The 22,203-nt window shown below is 39.5% G+C and overlaps 1 protein-coding gene and 1 long non-coding RNA gene across 7 annotated transcripts in view; both read left to right on the forward strand.

The window, feature by feature from the left end:
- LOC138749558 (uncharacterized) overlaps positions 1–19,825 on the forward strand; it is a 28,804-nt gene extending 8,979 nt beyond the window's left edge. The window contains exons 2-4 of the long non-coding RNA XR_011348743.1: positions 326–400; positions 19,174–19,272; positions 19,650–19,825. This is a non-coding gene — a long non-coding RNA (uncharacterized lncRNA). The remainder of the gene's footprint in view (positions 1–325; positions 401–19,173; positions 19,273–19,649) is intronic.
- Positions 1–22,203, forward strand: part of sez6b (seizure related 6 homolog b) — an 813,765-nt gene that overhangs the window by 367,426 nt on the left and 424,136 nt on the right. The window lies entirely within an intron of this gene.

Genomic DNA, 22,203 nt, shown 5'->3' on the forward strand with positions numbered 1-22,203 from the left:
GAAAAAGGAGATGCCTTCAGAGGTGAAAAGGCAAGGTTTGATAATTGGGAAATAACTCATCTCACTTGTCACAAGGCATGAATTTTTAAAAGGATGGGAAGATTGAAGGCAGGAGAAAGTTTCAAAGGACTGAAAATAAAGTCCTGCAGGCCGATTCAGGAAGGCAAATGATACAGCACCTATTCCAGCATCTTATAAAATTGCTTCATTTTGGGAACATAATAAGCAAAATTAACTTGCTTGCTGTCTGGCACATTAGAGAGAACTGTGTATATGCATTGTAAAGATTTGTGCTTTCCTTATTTCTATGGCTGTGCACTGGAAGGAATTCTGATGCTGAAGCCTCTGATGTTCCACACTTGCTGCTGGACCTGCATTTAATGCAGAGAAGGAGAATGAGGTGAGAAGCCAAATGTAGCTTGTATTGAGTCCCTCAGTATTGCAGCAACCATGTTGTCATTCAAAACATGGACCTGTTATTTTTAAGGGCAAGTGGTTTGCTGTTTTTATTTGATTTGCTCTTAATGTTATTAATTAATTTCAGTATTATAAATGTTAATATTTATTTTATTTTAAATGTGTACTTTTATTTCTCCATTAAGCATGTTTTAAGAATGGCAAATAGATCTTTCACAGCAGAGCATTGTCAAAGGGCCTTCAGGATGGTCCAGGACAGGGCTTCAAGATCTGCCATTTGATATCTTGTCCTTTGGAGGCCTTGAGGCCTGGAGTTTGATCTGAATACATGCAACAAAAAGCAAGAGTAGACTCAGAAGTGAATGAGCATTAAGTTCAAGGAGTAAACACGATCTGACTCTGTAAGTTGTGCAGAGTTGTTGCAAAGCAGTTCCTGAACAATTCACATTGTACTGGAATGGTTGGTGTTGATTGAGAATAATAATTTTAATTTTTTTAATTTTTCACACTATGATCCATATTAACCAAAATACACATTTCCCTCTTGAATATACACAGTGTCATTTTCTCCCCTTTTTACCCCCTCCCTTCCCTCCTTCCTTCCCACCCTCCTCTCAACCCCTTAAACGTTCAACATATACAATACAATAAACCCATTAAACAATGTCATCACACAATGAAAATAAACAAGAAATTTGTGTCATCTACTTTTACACACTGGGTCAGTTCATTTCGTCTTCTTCTCATTCTGTCATTTTAGGGGGTGGAGGTCCACAGTAGGCCCTCTTTGTTGTGTTCCATGTACGGTTCCCAAATTTGTTCGAATAATGTGACTTTATTTTTTTAATTATATGTTATTTTTTCCAATGGAATACATTTATTCATTTCTATGTACCATTGCTGTACTCTCAGGCTCTCTTCTGATTTCCAGTTTGACATTATACATTTTTTTGCTACAGCTATGGCTATCATAATAAATCTTTTTTGTGCTTCATCCAGTTTGAGGCCTAATTCTTACTTCTTATATTACTTAGAAGAAAGATCTCTGGATTTTTTGGTATGTTGCTTTTTGTGATTTTATTTAATACCTGATTTAGATCTTCCCAAAACTTTTCCACTTTCTTACATGTCCAAATTGCATGTACTGTTGTTCCCGTTTCCTTCTTTTCCAGCGAAAACATCTAGCTGACAGAGAACTTTCTTCTAAGTAATATAAGAAGTAAAGAATTAGGCCTCAAACTGGATGAACCACAAAAAAGATTTATTATGATAGCCTTAGCTGAAGCAAAAAAATGTATAATGTTAACCTGGAAATCAGAAGAGAGGATAATTATTGAAGAGGGCACTAACAGATCTCTCTTCTCTTCCTTGAATAACATAACAACATTTTTACTGCACAAACTTTCTGCTTGGTTGATTATCTCATTCAAAGGGCAATATTTCATCAGTGAAACATTTGAGTGCCAGTTTAATTGGTATCCTGAAAACTCAAAAGTGAAGCAGCAGGAAACATTTTTGGATAGAATAATGCACTGAATTGTTACTCTTTAGTTCCAAGTAGTTCTATATTCTTCAAGAACAAAGCAATAGTTTTGAAAGCCCTGCAATATTAAAAACACAATATTTGCAATGTTCTACCAGATTTTCTTTTCTTTCCTTCTTTACAAAACTCTTTCTAACAAGAATCTTCAACAACCATGCTGTGATATCTCCAGCAGCTGAATATCTTTGCACTTTAGAGCAAGAGATCAGTTTTCCTGGCCCATAGACAAGTGGCATCAGTGACAAGAATGGAACCATTTCAACTCCAGTTCAAAAGCAGCCAAGTTGTCCCTTTGTTCCCAAGGCTGTTATAAGGTGACTTAAAGTGGTCTGAAGCCAGGCCTATCTTTGCAGGAGTCTATATTACAGAGCATACTTTATTATTATACTTATTATTGTGAGTCTTCGCTTTTCTGTTGTCATTTGGGGGGTCACAAGCGCAAAAGATCTGGGGAATTGGAATGTTCTACAGAGCAGTTCCAAGTAAAATTCCTGAGTTGCTGAGGAACATTCTGTTTGCATGCAGAAGACTGTGTTTTTAAATTTTTGAACAGCGTTTTTAGACATAAACCACAATAGCAGGCCCTTTTAGCCCACAAACCTGTGCTGCCCAATTGTACCCAATTGACCTACAACCCCCTGTACATTTTCGAATATTGGGAGGAAATCAGAGCACCCGGAGGAACCTTACACGGACACAGGGAGAACGTACAAACTCCTTAACGACAGTGCCAGATTCGAACCCTGGTCCCTGTTGCTGCTGCTGTATCAGCGTTGCACTAACCCCTATGCTAACCATTGTAAAAGGTGCTCATTTTCATGAAGAATAACTGAGGGATGGAATGGAAGATCTCTTGTCTTTCATCAAGGATAATGTTTAACTCTTAACATCCGAAGCGGTATAGATTTTAATTGAGCATGTTAAGGGATCAAATGAGATTTATTATTAATGCTTTCAGTTTAAGTGATAAAGAAACTGAATGCAATATATTATCAGAATGTTTCACTTCGCTAGGCTTAATTTTCTGGAGCTCCCTAATAAAGATGTCAAGGAACTCTGCATGACTTTTTTGTGTGTTCTTGTAATGAGAAGTAATGAAAGCTCATCTGTAAACTAAGGCAGTGAACAAAGACAGAGTCCTGAGTTGAAGCTTCTAATTAGAGAGGGCAACAGGCAGGCATTCACAGTTGGAAATTGTAAGCTTCCCCTGGCACTTTGCTTTGAGACGCCCACCTACCATGGTATCTCAAAGGATATCTGAATGTGCACGATACTGCCAGATGCTATTGTACTATGGGCAGTCTTTCAGACCACTGACTGCTTAGACAGCAGGGAGTCTGAACATCATAATTATACTGCTCTTTGCTCTTTCTTGGGATATTTATTTGAATTTTGCTAGCACCAATGAAAAACTGGCTCTGGATCTAGAAACTGCTCTCCAGAAGTCTCTTAATTGCTACTATTGTATTTGCTTTCATCAGTATTCCTGGCAGCCTGTTCCAAGCTCCTAAAATTGCTTGAGTAAAATAATTGCCCTGCACATCTCCCTTTAACTTCCTCCCCCTCACCTTAAACATGTCTGCTGGGGTATCAGCACTCAAAATGCTGGAGAAACTCAGTGGGTCAAGCAGCATCCCTGGAAGGTAATAGAGAGTCAACATTCTGACCAAAACCCTTCATCAAGATTGTTTGCCTCCTCTCGTGTGTGGTGCTTTTATGCTGGGAAAGAATTCTGACTGTCCATCCTATCAATGCCTCTTCTGATTTTATAGACCTCTATCTCCTCTCAGTCTCTCACACTCTTGGGAAATCAAGTTGACCCTTTGAGGTTTGTCCAATCTCTCCTCAAAACTCAGAACTGTGACACAATTTTCTTACTTTTATACTCAATGCCCCACTCAATGAAGTCAAGCATACCTGTGTCTTTACCACCCTATCTATTTCTGTGGCTACTTTCAATGATCTATAGCCTTGAACCCCCAGATCCCTCTGCACATCAATGATTTTAAGAACCCTGCCATTAACTGAATGCATTTCCCTTACATTTGACAAGTGCCACGCCTCACATTCAAAACCTTGATGAAGGGCTCAAGCCCAGAATGTTGGTTACATATCTTTATCTTGGCTTTTTTAAGTATGCTGTTGACCTGCTGAGTTTTTCCAGCATTGTGTTTTTACCTCACATTTGTCTGGTTTAAACTTCATCTCTGCCCTTTTCTGTAACTGATCTTAATCCTATTATATTCTCTGATAGCTCTCATGAGGGAGTGAGAGTTTTAACACACGTGGATTAATGTAATTTTTAACATCTTGATAATTTGCTTAGCAGTTGTTTTGACTTAATACACCATTAAAAAACTAGCTTACACATCATCTCAGCACTATTTTCAGTATATTCTGCAGTGATCCAGATTTGTGAATGACATGAATGCACTTCTGTGCTTAGGATTTCCAAGTATCAGAATCCCATAGCTGCTGTCATTTTCATGGGGAAATAATAGCAAACCTCTCCGCTTCACTCTCATTACTCCTGCAAAATCAGAGCCATTGACCTTTTGCGCTTGCCTGCTTATGCATACGAGCACAACTTCGCTCCTGAACTGTGATGTTGATTTCAATGGGGAAGAAGGCTGACTTTGGAAACATTTAATTCCTTTCTCCCTTGGAAGCAGAGGAAATTATTTTTTTCAAGGTTCTCTCCAATGATCTGCATAAGTCTTACTTGGAAACATTAACCCAGTTTACTGCACACCAGTATAAATTAAAATGACCCCTTTGACCTGTGTGAACTGTACACTAGAACATATTTTCTTTCTGAACCTGGTTACCACTCCTCAAACTTATGAGGCAGATGGCAGGAGGAAGGCCACTTTAAGCACAAAGGAAAGGAAAAGGAAATTAACACATCCATTCAGATAAAATGTCCACTGGTTTGTTAAAAAAAAAATCACTTTGCTAATTAAAGTCTTGATTGCCATATTACCAAAAGCACACCTAGAGAAAATGATTTCAACTGCACTTTCGTGGAATCTCCTTTGGCTGCCAAGTTAATTGCACGTCCATAGAAATGGGTCACTGTTCATTGGATCAGATGCAACCAAGTTCAGAGATGCAAACTAGTCTTTTATTGAAATATTCTTGTGTCTCTGCATCTTGCTAATTATTTCAATTATGTCAGCTATTTTGTGAAGGTCTAATTGCATCCCTGAATGATATTAAAGCAAAATATTGTAATTGTTATTTTGTCACATAGATGACTATTTTTCATGGCACAGCTAACTAAGTTTATACTGAAAATTACTCATTCATACAAAAGACCTGTCCCCTTCCAAGCCTTTACCTATGAGTAAAGTCCTCGCCTCTACCCAGTGAAGATTGGCATAAATTGCAGAGTAAAGGAGAGGGATACTGTCATGCATTTTGACCCAGAGCAGATCAGATTTTAAGTGAAGTTTTCAAATAATGACTTTAAATTGAACAAATCTGTTTGAACTTGATCTCCACAAGCCTAATAAAAAATTCTATCTCTTTGTATCTCATGAGGACTTATTAACTGGGGCAAATTAATTGGCCTGTACTTTGTAAGTCAGAAATTTAAAGTGAATCCATGCCCAACATCTACTGTCATTTTTCTTTCTCTTTCACGAAAGTGCAGTTGAAATCATTTTCTCTAGGTGTGCTTTTGGTAATATGGCAATTAAGACTTTAATTAGCAAAGTGATTTTTTTTTAACAAACCAGTGGACATTTTATCTGAATGGATGTGTTAATTTCCTCTTCCTTTCCTTTGTGCTTAAAATGGCCTTCCTCCTGCCATCTGCCTCATAAGTTTGAGGAGTGGTAACCAGCATAAAGCATCCCAAAGCCAATATGCCTAAATGAGCTGAACCCAACTTGTCTCATATAGTTTTGATCTGCATGAACTCACACAGGCTCATGTAGAGGGCCAATCCAACTAACTCACAGCACCTCGGGCATGGCGATGTCACTGGGGTAAATAAGCCGCAAATTGTATATATCTGTCCAAAGTGCCCAAATGGCCTTTGACAGGAGGCAAAACTGGGAGCAGAGCTTCACCTCCTGTCAAAGTCAAGTCTATATTTTAAAATACTTTAAGAACAGAAAAATAGAAGGAAAATTGGTTCATTTGGTTCCATAAGCATGTCTGGTGATATTCAGACATGCTGGAAACACATTGCAATGAATTCAAAAGATGCCTTTGAAAGAAAAGTAAAATTAAATGATGACACATTAAAAGCATGAAGAATTGAAACAAACTAGATTAAAAATGAATTAAAATCTTATCTGCTAATCTCCAGGCCAGGAATTCCATCTAAGTGCAGCAGAATCCCAGCAGTGCAGCATTCGTCTGCATTCCATTCAGAGTTTGGTGATGGATTGTAGCCACCAATGGGCTAGCTTTGGTCTCTCACCACACCCTGCACTTACAGGTAATCTATCCAGGTATTTCCCTTTGAACTCATCCACCATAATCAGCTTGCTGAGCCATATGCTTGTAACTTGTCTGACTGCAGACAACACTTCTTCAAATCCTTTTCACTGAGATGTGGAGAGAAAAATATGCCAATGTACCCAATTTAAAAGGACAATTATTCCCTCTCAAAAAATGTTTGTAATCCTGAAGCACCTTGACATTGTGTGGTGCCCTGTAAAAAAGATTTAAGTGGAATTCTTTGGTCTGTGTTCATCTGCATCTATTATTTACTGGAACATTTATTAGCATTCAGCACAGTCTGGGTGTTGAGGTCTGAACTTTTCTCAGACCTCATGATGTTGCCTTAAGGATAGGGTGTAGGATGGCACTAAGATCAGCCAGGGCTGAACTCTCCCATGCAATCTGGAAGGCAAAGCGGGGGTACGTACAGAAGATCCAAAGACAGCTGTGTGACACCAGTGACACGAGGGGTCACAAGTCACTTTTTTGTGAGTTAAGGACAATGACGGCTCCCTTCGAGACAGACTAGACATCTGTGCACAGTTTGATGAGAATAACAGGCTGATGCCAAAGAAAGCTCAGTATCCCTCAGCTACAAATGAGGTGAGGAGAACCCTACCCAATGTGAACCCACACAAGGCAGTGGAACCTGACGACATACCTGGTTGGGAACTGAAGTACCGTGCAGACCAATTGACAAAGATCTTCACGCACATCTTCAACATCTCACTGCAGCAGTCTTATCTTTCCAGCAGGGTTCAAGACAGCTACTATCATTTTGCTACTCAAGAGGGCAACAGTAACAGGCCTCGATGACTGCCACCCTGTCACACTGACCTCCACCATTATGAAATCCTTTGAGCGTTTGGTGATGGAATGCATCAAAGCACACCTCCCAGAGATACTGGACCCATTCCAATTCACCTTTAGAAGAAACCATTCCACAGACAATGCTATAGCCTTGTCGCTTCACTCCATCTTTGCCCATCTATAGAATTGTGCCTCATATGCTCTTCATTGACTTCAGATCGGCATTTAATTCAATCATCCCCCAGAGGCTGATGGAGAAGCTGTTCTCACTGGGACTCAATACCCCTTTCTGTAACTAAACCCTAATAGAAAGACCACAGTCTGTCTGGGTCAGTACTGACACACAGCAGCATCGCCATCCAGCTCCAAAAGTTTCATCAAGTTTGCAGATGACACATCAGTAGTTGGCCTCATCAGCAACGATGATGAGTCGCACTACAGAGAAGAGGTGGAAAATCTTGTCAAATGGTGAGAGAGTAACAACCTGAGTCTCAACCTGAACAAAATGAAGGAGATGAATGTAGACTTCAGGAGGACCAGGAATGACCATCCTCCATGACACATCAACATATCTGTGGTAGAGAGAGTGGAGAGCACCAAGTTCCTTGGAGCTCACTTAACCAGAGAACTATTATGGATACTTGTCAGGAAGGCCTAACAGTGACTGCACTTCCTGAAAAGACTGAAGCAAGGCTACCAGCCACCATTATGTCAACCTACTATAGGAGCTCTATCAAGAGCATCCTGGCCAGGTGTATCACCATAGGAGTGGCAGGGAGGATCACTGGAGCCTCCCTCCCCACCATCGATGTGATCTACCAGGATCATTGTCTGAAGAGGGCATGCAAAATCATTGAAGACCCCTTCCACCCTGCGCACAGCATCTTTCAGCTGCTCCCGTTGAGGAAGAGATATACGAGAATCAGAGCCAGTACCACCAGGCTGAGAAACAGCTTCTTCCAACTGGCAGTGAGAATGCTGTACGACCAAAGGAACTGCTCACACTAACCATCTAACCATCCAAGACTCTCAGATGTAACAAACAACATTTATTTATTTGTATTGATGAAATACTTGTCCTGCATATGTATTGTCTATTGATATGTGTGTTATGTTCGGTTGTGTATCTGTATGATTTGTACCAAGGACTGGAGAATGCTATTTCGTCAGGTTGTACTTGTACAATCAGATGACAATAAAATTGACTTGACCTGATTTGACTTCATGGAGTAGTAGGTCTGTTTTCTTATTATATTCCCTTTGATTGTTCAGTTTGATTGGTCTGTACTTGGTTGGGAGATGCCTTGTAAACATCAGAAGCAGCGGAGTGTTTGGGCAAACACAATCCAATCAATGAACTGTTTTTGTGAATTGGCACTTTGCATATAAATAAGATAAAGCACATTTTTGATTTCTATAACAGTCTGTAGATTGAATTTTGATCAGCTTGGAGAAGGGCCGGTGTCAACTTAATGGACTATCATTAAGCTCCACATGGAGTCAGAGTGAAGCTCACCTTGCTGGGATTCCAGAAATTAGGAAGTAAACAATAAGTTGCTTATGAGATATTAGTTGTTATCTGCTGCTTACATCTAAATTCTGGGAAAAGACCTGTTCTGATCGTTTCTTGCAGATTTTGATCAGAGAAACCCTATTATTTGCTGTTTCCATGCAAGAGGCTGTTGTGTTGTGTGCATTGGGCTAGTGCACCAGATATCCAACTACCTCCACCGTTATGTGATTATCAGGTGTTTTCCTTGAGAATCGACTAAATATTAACTTGCTGAATACTGAGTTCACTCCTGGTTTGTCGGGGGATCTCTGCAGAAAACCTTACATTTGGAAATTATTAATACTGAGACAATTTAAATTCAATTGAATTGAATTTCATGTCTTTAATTCCCACTTTTCTGAAATACTAGAAAAGTCTGTACTGTTCACATTAAGAATTTTAGCTGCTCAATTCAGCAATCCTTAAATTGACAAGTGCTTTTTTTGGTCTAAATTTAAAATAAAATTTAAATTTTAAATTACAGCACAGAAACAGACCCTTCAGCCCTTCTAATCTGTGCTGATCCATTTTTCTGCCGAGTCCCACTGATCTGCACCCAGTCCATAGTCCTATATACCTCTCCCATTCATATACGTGTTCAAATTCTTCTTAAATGATAAAATTAAGCCCACATTTTTCATTTTAGCTAGAAGCTCGTTCCACACTCCCACCACACTCTATGAGAAGAAGTTAGCCCTTATCTTCCCTCTAAAATTTTACCCTTTCACCATTAACCCATGTCCTTTGGTTTGTATCTCACCTACCCTCAGTGGAAAAAGCCTATCTACACTTACTCTGTCTATACCCTTCATAATTTTAAATACCTCTATCAAATCTCCCCTTATTCTTCTACACTCCAGGGAATAAAGTCCTAATCTGTTTAACCTTTCCCTGAAACTCAGTTCCTAAATCAGGGCCACATCCTAGTAATCTTCTCTGCACTCTTTCAATCTTATTGATATCTTTCCTGTAGTTAGGTGGCCAAAACTGCACACAGTACTCCAAATATGGGCTCACCAATGTCACATACAACTTTACCATAACATCCCAACTCCTCAGTACTTTGAATGATGAAGGCCAATATGCCAAAAGCTCTCTTTCAACTCCATCTACCTGTGATACCACATTTATTGTTTTTATTTCAGATTTCCAGCAGAATTTTAAAAAAATTTTCAGCTTTTTGTTGCATGTTCTGGCATCAAGTTGCCACTGAGACCACACATGGAATGCTGTGTGCAGTTCTGGTTGCTATGCCATAGGAAGGATGTGTTGAAGCTAGAGAGGATTCAGAAAAGTTTTTCAAGGATGTTTTTGGAACTGGAGAGACTGGATGGGCTGGGACTGTTTTTCTGGCACCAAGGAAGCTGAGAGATGACCTTGTAGAGGTTTATAAAAACAAGAGAGGTATAAGTAAAGTGGATGGTCAGTCTTTTTTGCCAGGGAAGAAAAGTCTCAAACTAGAGGGCATAGGTTTAAGATTACAGACCATGATTTAACGGGGTCCAAACGGCATGCTCTTCTCACAGAAGGTGGTGGATATATAAAACAAGCTTCCAGTTGAAGTGGTAGAAGCAGGTACGTTTACAACATTGAAGAGTTTTGGACAGGTTCATTGATAGGAAAGATTCAAGTCAAATGCAATCATATTGGATCAATTCTGGAAAGCACCTTCGTCAGCATGAACAAGTTAGCAGAAGGCCAGTTTCTGTGTTGTATAATTGCATGACTCTATTTTGATGCTTTGCATGTTTCTGCTTTGTTGTATTACTTATCTTGGCCTCTTAGATCCAGGCCCCGAATACGGGAAGAATTTCTAGAAGGTAATTTCTGTCTTGATGCTAGTTAAAACCATAACCAAAACAATTTCCCAGTAGGTGTCTGGGAAATTACACAATGAAAACCTCTAATTGTGTCTTGCAGTGATACTTCACTTCAAGACTAAGCACAAAAATTGAATTCGATCTTTCTTAGTTGGCTGCACAAATATAATACCCTCCACTTCAAACATTGCTTTGGAAAGGCTGACCCTCAGCCTATGATTTCCCATCGTGCTTCATGCTGTGAAAAGAGCAATGCAAAATAACAAGATGAGTGAAACCTGCTTTATTTTCACCAAAGGAAAAATTAATTTCTCTGAAGTATTCAGTAAAAGGTGAGAAATTCTTGGCAGTGTCTGGAGGGCATTAAATAACAAATGTGACACAGTGATGTTTCCAAGTGTCGGAATCCTCTGTGCTTAGCTTCCTACCATCATCTGTTCATGAGTTTGAACATAGTTTGTTCATCTGTTCGGCAATCTGCCATCTTTCCTGTAAAAAATCGTTTGCATTGTTTTTCAAATAACATTAAATGTTGAAATCATTCTTTGTCACCACTGTTGAAATGATAAATTGGAACTTAGCTTTTGTACCTCTGCAGTTGGTGAGACGAAATGAAACGAGATGGCAGCAGGGTAGCAAAGCAGCACATTATGATGAGTGTATTGATTCCTGGCCTCCCGTTGAACAAGAGGGATGACTTTGTTTAATTGTGCCCCCAATCCCATTTGCTTTCACAGTTGTTCACGGACTTTTATGGATACCCACTCATTCTCTTGATCGTTGAGATGTTTGACAAATTGTGGATTTAAAGCTGCTCTTTGTCCCACTGATCAGCACCATGCTTAATTCATTCTATACTCTGGTAGTTTCCAAGAAGCTCTCTGGAAAGAACAATGCCAGAATTATGTTATGTTCCAGCTGCAGTAACGGTTACAGGACCCAGGAGCTTTGTACAATAGTTCTCACTTTATTCAACTCACACAGGAAAGACCTCCCTACCAGTCGTATGACTGCATGGACTTGTGTTTGTAACTATATACAAATGCACCACTCATGGAAAGCAGTTAGAATCAGAATTTATCATCGTGACCATGTCACGAAATTCATTGCTTTGCGGCAGCACTACAAGTGCAAATAATACCATAAATTACTTTTAAAATAAATAAATAAATGCGAAAGGAAGAGAAGGTGAGGTAGTTTTGGGGTTTCATGGTCCATTTAGAAATCTGGTGACAGATGGAAAGAAGCTGTTTTTATACTGCTGGGTGTTCATCTTCAGGCTCCTGTATCTCCCTACAGATGGTAACAGTGTGAAGAGGATGTGGCCTGGGTGGTAAGGGCCCTTGATAATAGTGGCTTGCTTTCTTAAGAGACGGCCTCTTGTAGAAGTCCTTGATGGAGTGAAAAGTTATGCACCTGATGATGATGGTTGAGTTCACAGCTCTCTGTAGTTTTTTTTCCATTCCTGTGCCTTGGCACCTTCATACCAGACAGTGATCCATCTGGTTAAAATGCTCTTCACAGTACACCTGTAGAAATTTGCAAGTATCTTTGGTGATATACCAAATTTTCGCCAATTCCTCATAAAGTATAGATGCTGGCAAGCATTCTTCATGATTGCATTCATGGGGGCCCCAGGATGGATGTTCAGAGATGTTGACACCCAGGAATTTGAACTAATTAACTCTTTTCACTGCTGATCCCTTGATGATGACTGGATATGTTCTCCTGGTTTCCCACTCTTGAAGTCCACAATCAGTTTCTTAATTTGGTAATGTTGAATGCAAGGTGTTTGTTGTGACAGTGCTCAACTGGCTGATCTAGCTCACTCCTGTATACTTCCTCATTGTCATCCGTGATTCTGCCAATAACCATGGAGTCGTCACCAAATTGGCAGGTGTCATTTAGTGTTACGAGCCCTAAAGACCCCAAAACCCAGCAGCAATAGACATTCACCAAGACAAGTAGTTTTTAAAGCAAAGTTATTTTTAATGAACTTTAAACATGAAAATAGAATCAAACTTCAACTTATCTCTATACTTAATGAACCCAAATTAACCCCCTTCTAATTCTAAGCACACATGTATGATGTGTGTATAAATTTAAGAAAAGTTCTTTGGTTCACAGTTCAATCTCACTGTTCCTTCTTTAAGTTCTCTGGTTGCAGGCAATTCTTATACTGTGCACAGAATTTAACATGTATAAAGTTCACCAGGCATTGGTGCTTGAAAGGTAAATGTTTACCACTCAGGAAGGTTCTTGTAGGGTTTGCAGAGAGTTATTTGTTGTTCCAGACAACATTTGTTGTTCCACAACTGAGGTACCACCATTAGTCACCTCAATGTCTCGCTGAGGAAACTTGCCCCATCAGGGTTCTCCAGATGATAACCTCTTTCTTTCAGGCTATCACAGAGTTCCTTTCTGTTTTTCTTATTCCAAGAGAAACATCAGACAGATAGCACTTCCAGCCATCCACTGCTCTGGAGCTTTCTGTTTCAACAAGCTTCCTGGCTTGCACTATTCAGCCGCTTTCAGTGTCACACACACACACTAGCTGGGAGAGCTTGTTGAACTTGTCTTCTCTCTCTCTCTTTCTCTCTCTCTCTCCAACTGCCAGAAAGCCCATGCAAAACCCCCCACCTTCTTCAGCAAACAACAGGAGTTATCTTTCTGCTCCCATCTGTTGTCTTAGATAAACAAAACTCAGGAGTGACCTTTCTGTGAGCACACTGTAAGTACTTTTAAACAGCCAGTTTGTCTCATCCAAACAATGGTCTATTCATTTCATGACATTATTTCATTTAGCACCTACTTGTGAAATGTGCATAACATTCTCCATAGTTTATTCAATGTTCCTGAATATGAATTCTTCAGTCTTTCAAATAAGATCTGTTTTGAAATGTATGTAACCCACTAATCTTACCAAATTCCTCCAAATAGTTTTCCATTACACTTAGCCACACAGTGATAGGTATAGAGTGAGTAGAGCGCTAGGCTAAGCATGCATTCTTGAGGTACACCTGTGTTGATTGTCAGTGACGAAGAAATGTTGTATCTGATTTGACTAACTGTGGTCTTCTGTGAAATTTTGTGACCCCCCATGCCATCTGCATCTATATTTCCTTAATTTTGAAAAATACTTCTTTAACCTTTCTAAACCATAAGAACATTTTGTTGTACCTGGGTCCCTGTTGTTGTATGCCATTCTTCAATAAGAATGGAAAATTTTGAAAAACATAACAAGTCAGGCAGGTGCAGAAGAAGAAGGAATTAATGTTTATTTTGCAAGATAAAGGCACGTTCCAAGAACTGAGATAGAGAGAAATTTTTAAAGAGGTATTCTTAAATTGCAATGAAGAAGGTCAGGACAAAGGTATTATTTGTCATAGAATGAGGATCAGATTGCCACGGAGTTTTTTGGTCTGTTCGGTTAATGGGGGCAGTTTGAGGTTGATTAGGTTTTGTATTGCTAATTGCAGCATTGTGAGACATGACAGACTGTACTAATGGAGAGAAATGATTATGTGCTATGTATTGTATGTGCATGCACTGTTTTCTGGGGAAATGCTGTTTGTCTGTTTGTATATTTCATCAAATAATAAGAAACGAACTTGAGAAAATTGAGCCACTATCACAGATGGCTGACGCAGTAGAAAAGGCCAGTTCTGATGTAGAGACAGTAAGTCATCTGAGGTTGAGGAATCTGATGTCAAGTCCCAACGGCTGTCTGGATGGAAAATGAGAAGTTGTTCCACAAGCTGGAATCATACAGGTCTGTTATAACAATGCAAGAGGCCACAGTTGGCTGGGTCAGAGAGGGGTGGGATTTTAAAGAACCTGGTTGTCATTTTTCAACCGGTTACACCTGTTAACTCTGTTTTGCTTTCTTCAGCTGTTGCTTGATTTTCTGCTTTTTATTTAAGATTTCCAACATGTATCGTTCTTTTAAATGTTGTATTAATAAGTTGATAATGATGCACATAAATTATTTTTACCCTTCAGTTTTTCTAGTTAGCTCTTGCCAGACAATGGACATGTGCTATGTATTGTATGTGCATGCAATTGCAATCCAGTGTGTGGTAGTAAAATAGGAAAGTCTCCAGACAGGGTGATTGAAGTAAAAATGAAATGGAGAAACTCAGCGGGTCAAACAAAAATAAAGGTATATAGCCAATGTTTCGGGCTTGAGCCCTTCATTAAGGTATGGAAAAATGTCAGCAGGCGCTGAACAAAATGGTGGGATGGAGGGGGGGATGTTGGTGAGCAACATTGGTTATGTACTTTTATCTTTCACTTGCTGAATTTCTCTCGCATTGTTTTGTTTTACTACAATCTGGTATGAGGTTGAGAAACAGCAATGTTAGTATCTATACAGAGTGCTTACATTGACTGCAGGCATTTGGAACCTCCTGCACCCGACACAATTTCTAACACCCTGAACTGAATCTTTTCTTTTGTCACAGCCATGTCACTTCTGCTTTTCATTTAAATGAATACAGGTAAAGCAATAACTCCATGCATGAGACTGTGATATAATCACTGATCAAACAAATGAAGGAAATGCATTAAAATCATTGACAATATAAATTTGCAGGCATACAGATATTTTGATTAAAATTCTCACGTAATATTCTTAAGATGAAGCCTCGTAACAATTTTAGTGTTGAAATTAGAATTCGGATTCACTTTCCATGGAAATGCAATGATTTTATTCTACAATCATGGTTGTGAAGATGTATCTCATTCCACAGTACAGTTGCTAATCCTTTTAGTTTTTACCTGCAGTATCCAGAAGTGTAGATTACAATCCAGAGCACTGTAAAAAATGGGAAATCAAGCCACTACCTGAACTCTCCAGGGGCTGGTATTGGGTTTGATGATCCCCTTGGTCAGGAGGCATCTCACCTCTGATTTGATAAAGGCCCTGCCCCAGTGTTGTATTGCCTGTTCTTGTTGGCAATGGGCTTAAGGGGTGAGGTTGGCCTTGAAGGTTGGGTTAGAAGGTTGCTTGGATTAGCGTACCTTTGTGTCATTTCCCTTCTTCTGATAGCCTGAACAGACCATATTCCTTGCCAGGCAGTGCTTCCTGGAGTGTTTCTGCTGGCCGCAGAAGTACCACTTTGGGTGCTCACCACTGGCGGCGGTTGTAGCCAGGTTGGGACGTGGGGCAGCCTGTGATCCTGCTGCCATCCTGGTTGACATCCCCAGGGCCAGTCCTGCTCCAGAAGCACATGAGAAGCCACAAGTCCAACCCACTGGTTGAGAAGGTCTACCTCCTCCACGCCAACCCCCACTATGCCTATGTGACATAACCAGGTGGGCGTGAGAACACTGTATCCATCTGGGACCTGACACGCATGGGAGAGTCCAAGACTCTGACCGACCAACCAGCACATCCACTACCCCATGACATACCATGTCACCCTACTCCAGCCCCCACCCCAACTGTCTCAGTTCAGTTGCCAGACCCCACCCACTGACAACAACCAGACCGTCTACGAGGCAACAGCTGAGCCAAAGCCACTAAGACAGTCACAATGGTGGACAAGACCACCAGACAGATTGAATTTGTGCTGGACATGGAACCCACTTCACCCTGCGGACTTCTTTTAAAAAGAGAGGGTGAATGTGGTTTGTATGTGTATGGCTGGCCCGCCTCTTGTTGATTGTACCTGTGGCTCCTCCCCTTGATTTCCCTAATAAAGGCAGCGATGCCATAACCCCTCCCCCAGAACAAGCTCATCTGCAACATGAGACGTCTTCTGTTTATGGTAATAAAAGCCTGCCAGTCATGTAACTTCTAGTCTTTGGAGAAGTAAAGCAATATTTGTGATAGGGTTGTGAGCAGGTACATTGGCTGGCAAAAATGGTGTTGCTAGTTGAGAGAGTGGTAAAGGTGTGCTTATCACAGATGATCAGTGGAAGATGTTAACAGGAGACGAAGAGCACAGAGGAGAGAGAATAAAACAGGACTGGAACTGGCCAGTTCTGATGCAAACTACAAAGGGTTAATGCACTAAATTTTTGAATCTAGTTGAGTCCCAAGGACTATAATCTGCATAGATGAAGAAAGAGATATTGTTGTTTGTGCTTCTGTGGGCTTCATTCAACCTTGAGCTCTTATTTGTCTACCAGTTTAGTTTTCCATCCCTTTCTCGCCCTTACTGCCCTCTATTCAGTCTCATAAATTTCCAATGAAACCCAAAGAACAGCACCTCAACTTCAGACATGGCGTTGCTCAGTCCTCGGAACTCAACATTGAATTCAGCAATTTAGATAATCCTAGTTCAATTTTATTTCAAATATGGCCACCAGTGATCAACTTGAAACATGAATTCTGACTCTCTCCCTGCAGATGCTGCCTGATCATGAATAGGTGTGATTTGGCCAATTGGGTGTCAGAGTATTCTTTTTCAATTGGCATCAGGAATTAGTGTGCTAATAAGATGTGACAGCAATGATTGTAGAAAGGAGGAGATCATTGGGTGAGACTGTGTTAGAGTCTAGGCTGAACCTGACACTAATTACAAAGTCAATTGGGTCATTCTAAAGAAGAGAATTTCCATTTAGGAGAGATACTCATTTCTCTTGATACAGGTCTGTGTTGAGCTTTTTTTGTGAAGCATTTATTGATGATTGTCAATGTAGTGATCCTTTGAGTGAGATGTGTGTAAATGAAAAATTAACACTTTAATTGCAGCCATGGTCAATCTTGCATGTTGGTTGAAACCTGTAAAATCCCAATCATGACCATCAGAAGAGAAAAATAACGTAATTTGTCCCACACCACTCTATATTGTTGAAAATGAATAATTTAGTCTACATAATTTTTTTTCTGGAGCAGTAGATATCAGAATTATGTGAGCTTTTGAGAAATGCATTGTGGTACTGGATTGTTTTAAGAAGAGCTCGGTTCACTGGGAACAGATATAGGAGTGGGAAAGGGTGGATTTTCTCCACTGTTCCACTTCTCTGCACCATGGGAACTGTTAATGTGTTTATTTGTCACTGTTTGAATTCCTTGGCAGGTGAAGGTGCTTGTAAATTGACCATTTGACTGCTCCATTTGATGCTCCATTAGATGAAATAGCTACAAAGAAGAAGAAAGTCCCATATTTCAATGACAAACTTTTGACCGCTTGTTATTATTTGAATTGTGGTCACCATTCTGAGGTCCTCCCCCATTCTGGACTTCCCACGACGTTCATACTTTTAAGACAATGCAGACTGTGCTGGTTGGGCCATGTCTGTCTCATGAAGGATGGTCAACCGCCAAAGGACATCGTCTACGAGGAGCTAGCAATAGGCAAGAAGAAAGTTGGTAGACTCCAGCTTCACTTCAAGGACTTCTGCAAGCACAATATGAAAGCCCTAAAAATCAATACAAAGTGCTGGGAGGATACAGTAGATGACCTCAACAAATGGCGAGGTCCTCTTCATTAACACCTTGAGCAAGGTGAAAGAGTGATCTTGAGTCAGTTTGAGGAGTGGAGAGCTAAACAAAGAGCGGACAACAATTCAACGATGCTCTATATTTGCAGCATCTGTGGCAGAGCCTGCTATTCCAGGATTGGCCTCCATAGCCACAGTCGATGCTGCTAAACAAACCAGTGACTACCAGAGGTGCAACACCCATGGTCGATCACAACTGATGGAGCCCAAGATGAAGAAGAGAGGTCATCACTTCAATGTAGAAAATGTAGAAAAAAATTAATCACCAGTCAGCTCGCTTCCACATGAGACAATTTGCTGAGGTTTTAATTGTCATTGCACAAGTCCAATGACAAATGCACTGAAAGTGTAAGTTGCTGCAGACAAACAGGTACACAAGATAGACCGACTACAACAGTATAAATTAAGTAAGCCCAATATGCAAAGATAGAGGGAGGTAAGAAAAATAAAAGGATTGTAAATAAATATTCAGAGTTTCAGTCAGTGAAAGAAAAAAAAGACCTTTCAATAGAGCAGACAGTCGTTCCAAATTATCATTCTCTTAGTGCCATTGAATGAGAGAAGAATATAGGTTGGGGCATTGGGGGTGATTTCAAACTAATGTAACTGTGAGAAAGCAGGGAGTGGCAATTTGAATTAGGACTTTGTTTTGTTGAGATAATGTTAAGATAGTTTTTCTTCCCTTCACTCCCCCCCACCCCGATTCATTTACAGAATCATTGACCAAGTCAGCATCTTTTCCCCAAATTTAACTTCTGAAGTCCTTCTGTTGAACTTCTCCGATGATGCTTTTGAGCAGGGAGTTCTTGAATGAAGATGAACAATAATAAAGGAATGATGATACTTTTCCTGGTCAGTACGATGTATGACTCTGAAGGGAGCTTACATCCATTGGTGTTCCCCTACACCTGCTGTCTTTCTCTTTTTGAGTGATAAAAGAAAGACTGCAGATGCTGTGATTGAAGTCAAAGCACAGAAATGCTGGAGGAACTCAGCCAGTCTTGCAGTGACCATAGGAGGTAAAGATATTTTATTGACGTTCGCCCTTCCTCAAGGTAAGGTACAGTTCACAGACTGGGAGAACAAAATTTTGTCTCCTGATTAGCTGTGTTATTCTCCCTCAGGACTGCCCCAATTGGCACTCTGATTACAGGCAACAGAATTGCCTGGACCAGTATTATCACCTACAAGAGCTCAGGGAACACTGTCCAGAATTCAATCAAGTGAGTATTACTGTAAATTGATGTTACATAAAATCAGTGGTGTACTTCATCCCAGTATTCAGTTGACTCTGTGGCTTCCAGCATATACTGAGCTGTGAATAAAATAAGAATCGATTAAGATATTCTACTGTTGATATTCTTCACAATATATCATTCTATATATGTCTTTAAGAAAGATGTAATATTGTGAGAAGGTTTGCCAATCAAATCCTTGAATTCTTTGTTCAGAAATGACTCCTTTCTGATGCGATGCCTTTTGGTGTTTATTCTGGTTAGTTACTCGAGAACGACTATTGCAATTGGTTGTTTTTGTTCATTGCAGCGACAAAATTGCATTTTCCAATATTCTTATAAACAGTTCCTTCATTTTTTTTTAGGACGGAAATTTAGATTACTTTAGATTACAAAAGAAACATTGATCCCGTCGATATGCAAACAGAGGTGCAAGCACAAGATGGCTTCACAGAATTGGCAGTGGCCATTGTATGTGATGGAGGTGCAATCTTGATCAAACCACTCCTGTACACCAGCATGAAAATCTGATTAAACAAATGGAATAACTGCACCATTTGATTCTTGACTCAGTCCTCAGCTATTTTGGCTGTAATAAGAATCTGAGCTGCCTTCAAGCAGTCTGACTAATGAGCCACTTCTTTCATTAACTTTAATGTGATTGCAAAACTAAAGTTACGGTGAGTGAACATAACTAAGACTATGGTGTACCTCATTAAGGTTAGGAAAACGTGTATTTTGCTAAAGTATATTGAATTTTAAAATCCTGTACGACATTGGTTAAATTTAAATCTTAATTATCTTATGAACTCTCAATGGTCTGGAATGGTCTTCTAATAGAATATTAGAACACACACAATGGGGCTGAAAACCCTTGAATTTGAAAGGACAAAATAAATGGATGTAATAAGATCTTTTACCTATCCTATGAGTAAACTGATAGTTTCACAAATCTCGGCAAGGACGTGTTAGCTCTTTAAATAGCATAGTACGAGCTAAGAAACAGCTTTGAAAATTTAACCGATTGTATTGAAATCCCGTTGAGCTTTAAAGTTTGAAGTTTTGTTTGGAAAATACTCAATTTTGAGTAAACTTTCTTTCAAGTTATGAATTTAGGAGATAAAAGATCAGGTGCAGAAAATTCAAGCATATATCTTGCAGGGAGTTTTGCGTGTCCTCACACTTTTACTGATGATGAATGTTGATATTGACAGTCATGTAACACAAAATTCATCCGCTGTGAGATTTCTAACCTTGCTAGTCTGAAAAAGAGCAACCAGGATTTGGGCAACCTGACTTTCCTGAAACCATGCTATTTAAGATCTAGCATGTCCTTGTTGGGATATATGGTACCATCAAATGGAACATTTGAAAAAGATAGGTTGGTAAAATTTGACATTAAAACTGACATGTATGATACCTAACCTAAAATTTGCAGTGTTTTATAATAGATAAAATACAACTAGCTCCTATTTGAAGAAGGATCTAAAATTCTTCCCTTCTTGCATCCTATCAGTGTATCAAATGCTTTTTGATTGATGTTAGCAATTAAGGAAGAATTTCCTCACTGAAGATGAGCAGTAAAAATAGTATAATTCTTGTTAATGAAGCAACCCCTGTTTTCCTTTTGTTTGTGGTGTTGTCCCAAGGTCTGCTGGTTTTGTGATCAAGAAAAATGCTGTCAATTTTCAGATTTAGAAATGATAACACGTCAGACATCTCCCATCTTACCTTCCCAGTCCATTGACCAATATTTGTACAATTCTTCTTCACCAATGGTTGTTAGCACATTACCTTTTTTCTTGTTGTATAAGTTTGCTATATGGAAATTACCAGTGTGTTGCTTTCATTATATAGCAGTCACTGCACTTCTAAAAGCTCCAATGATTGTAAACGCTTTGAGATATTCAGAAGTCAGAAGTACAAGTTGTTCTTTTTTTATCTCTCGTGTCTACCTGATACACTTGGCATACTTGTAACCTAAATCCATTAGCCACTATTTCTCTTAGGAAAGCAATCATTAACCTTTATGGTTTGCTGCGTTTGTTAAATATTTCTTCTTCTCTTCACTTGCCATCCTTGATGCTTAAGTGGTAATGATTTTAAGTATCTTCTCGACTGTGAGATAGTTGTTAAACATTAGGCAGATGATGCAAAGTCTTTCAGAATAGATTTTTTTTGCTGGAGTGTTTTCTATTCTGATAACGGAAGTATTTTGCATGGCTATAGTCAGATGTTGGCAGGATTAACTGGAGAGACACTTCAGTAAGATGAATGGTGGTAAAGAGAGACATGTGGCAGGCCTGTGAGGAAGCAATGCTAAAATGATTCCATGAATGCACTCACCAGCAAGTTGGGTGGGTTGTGAACATTTCTAGTCTATTAGCTAGTGCATAAATATGAGTACCACTGCTATCAATGCTATTCAGTAAAATGACCCAATATACAAGGTTGCCATGGCAAACTGCAGGAGACTGAGACTTGCTTCTGGTTGTTAAGTACTTCTGCATATTTCCAAATCATTTTCAAGAGCAATAACATGTTTTACTGTAGCTCATTTTGTTATTTTTGAACTGATCTGTCTAATTAACTGTACAATGCAAAGCTTAATGTAGGTATCCTTATCCAAAAAGTGCATACTTTACTAAAAGAATACATACACTTTTGGAAATATTGCTTGTATAATTGGAATATTAACTTGTGAACCTCCTGTGAAACTAAAGCAAAATTCTGCTGATGCCAGAATTCTTAAACAAAATGAAAAATGCTGGAAATATTGAACAGTTTGGAGAGAGAAAGAGAGAGAAAAATTGAGCCGAGATTTCAGGTCCATAACCTGTCCTGTCGCTTATTAGTAGTTCATCTCCACTTCTTCCAAATTTGCCTATTGCTTGCAATGTTACACAAAATTGTTGTCAA

This window comes from Narcine bancroftii, chromosome 14 (genome assembly GCF_036971445.1).
Source record: "Narcine bancroftii isolate sNarBan1 chromosome 14, sNarBan1.hap1, whole genome shotgun sequence".
Taxonomy (NCBI): Eukaryota; Metazoa; Chordata; class Chondrichthyes; order Torpediniformes; family Narcinidae; genus Narcine; species Narcine bancroftii.